At 50.5% G+C, this 2,093-nt stretch overlaps 1 pseudogene; it reads left to right on the forward strand.

Annotated features, from left to right (window-relative positions):
• Positions 1 to 1,607: 1,607 nt before the first annotated feature.
• Positions 1,608 to 2,090, forward strand: LOC114073127 (annotated as a pseudogene).
• The last annotated feature ends 3 nt before the right edge of the window (positions 2,091 to 2,093 follow it).

Genomic DNA, 2,093 nt, shown 5'->3' on the forward strand with positions numbered 1-2,093 from the left:
GTTTATGAGGAGAGACACTTTAGGATGGCCCCTTTATGAGGTTTATGGGCTTTCTGAGGACAGCACTATTATGACATGTGTGGGGTTTATGAGGCCTGCACTTTTATGAGGTGGAGAGGGTTTATGAAAGCAGAGCTTTTATAACATTTATGGGCTTTTTGAGGACATGGCCTTTATCATGGGAGCCCCCGATGAGGTTTATGTGCTTTATGGGGCCTGCACCATTATAAGGTTTATGGGTGTGATGGTTCAGACCTGGCTCCCTGCCAAATGCCCAAAATCACAGTAGCAACCCCTTCCCCCTCCTTTCTTCCATTAGAGCAAAGGAAAAAAAAAAAAACTATAAAAAAATTGAAGAACCCAGAGTCAAGCTAATTATATAAAATATACATATATTTATGTATATTACAGTTATATACAATTAAGATGCTATGTACACAGCACAGGGAATCCAAACACCCCCTGAAGGGAAAGGGGAAAAAATGACAAAAGGGGACAAAAAGGGGACACCAAACAGATATACACAATCAAACTCAAGAATTATCCTAATAACTAGCAAACAAATCTCACCACTTCCCATAGAAAAGCAGGATTGGCAGACACAGCCAGCACTCTCCAAACCTCCACGTGGTAGGCCAGAGGACACTGAAGGCCTCAGCCTTAGATAAGCGAGACCAACGCAAGGACTCACTGCCCTGAACCTCACCAGAAGAGAAGAGAGCGAGGTCTCTCATCTCCAACTTATTTATACTCTGGTTTACTTGAAAATCATATGGAATACTGGGTACATGGACACTTCCTTGTTTGCAAGCTGGTCACCAGGAAAGCCTAGACCAAAACCCTCACAGTGAGCCACTCTTGGCACTCCATGCACACATGGAGCTTCCTGTGCTTTCACCTTTTCTCTGGGAGGAATCTTCATTCTTATGCCATTTGGGGACTCAGACTGACCATTTCAGCGCGAGGGTTCTGGCACCAAACAAATAAAGTTCCACCCAGGAAAAAAAGCCCTCACCTTCCATCTCTCCTGTGCAATTCGTCAGCCACTCCTGGCACTTCATGGACACATGGAGCTTCCTGTTCTGGCACCTTTTGTCTGGGAGGAATCTTCATTCTTATTCCTTTTGGGGACTCAGACGGGCCATTTCAATGTGAGGATTCTGACACCAAACAAATGAAGGTCCAGCAGACGACCCCAGGGGTTGGCTCAGGACAGATTCCTGAACACAGGGACAAACCCACTGGGAGTTACAGGGATGTCTGTAAACCCCCTGTGCCATGGGGGATGCAAGTGGGGTTGGGAAGGGAAAGGAGGAGAACACGGTGAGAGCAGGAGCTGGAGGAGCAGCCCCAATGCTCCCAGCTCCCAGCCCTTGCCCAGCCTAGCAAAGCCCAAGCAAGCCCAGCCTGGAACTCCCAGCCCCATCTTCCCAGCTCAGGAGCTCTGTCAGAGAGAACAGGCCGGGCTGGCTGAGGGAGGACCTCACTGGGACAGAGGTTGTGCTGTGGGAATGGTCAGTTGTTTGTGGATGTGTGTTGGTGAAATTGGGAGCACGCGTGGCTTGGAGCAGACGTGCGGTTGGGGCACTGCTGCTTGTTCTTTTTCAGATGATAGACGTCTTCTTCTTCCTCTTCCTCTTTGCTGTGTGGATGGTGGCCTTTGGAGTGGCCAGGCAAGGCATCCTGAGGAAGAACGAGCACTGCTGGGAGTGGATCTTCTGATTGGTCATCTACGAGCCCTACCTGGCCATGTCTGGCCAGTACCCTGATGATGTGGATGGTAATTACCTCCTGGGGGGATCTCTGCTGGGTGGCTGGGTGGAAGGCTCTGTCCTTCAGGCCTGTGTTGACCTGTGTGTTGACCCTTTGCCTCCAGGTCTGATGGGGAGGCAGAGAGGGAGGAGGCCACACGAACTGTGGGCAGAGCAGAGCCCAGCAGGAAGTGGAGGAGAGGACTCACAGTTTGCTCTCCCCTCTGAGGTACCACCTACAACTTTGAGCTCTGCACCTTTTCTGGGAACGAGTCCAAGCCCCTGTGTGTGGAGCTGGATGCCAACAACCAGCCCCGCTTTCCCGAGGGGATCACCATTCCC

Source organism: Empidonax traillii, unplaced genomic scaffold (genome assembly GCF_003031625.1).
Source record: "Empidonax traillii isolate 1590-97213 ecotype Southwest subspecies unplaced genomic scaffold, ASM303162v1 scaffold5442:size8310, whole genome shotgun sequence".
Lineage (NCBI taxonomy): Eukaryota > Metazoa > Chordata > Aves > Passeriformes > Tyrannidae > Empidonax > Empidonax traillii.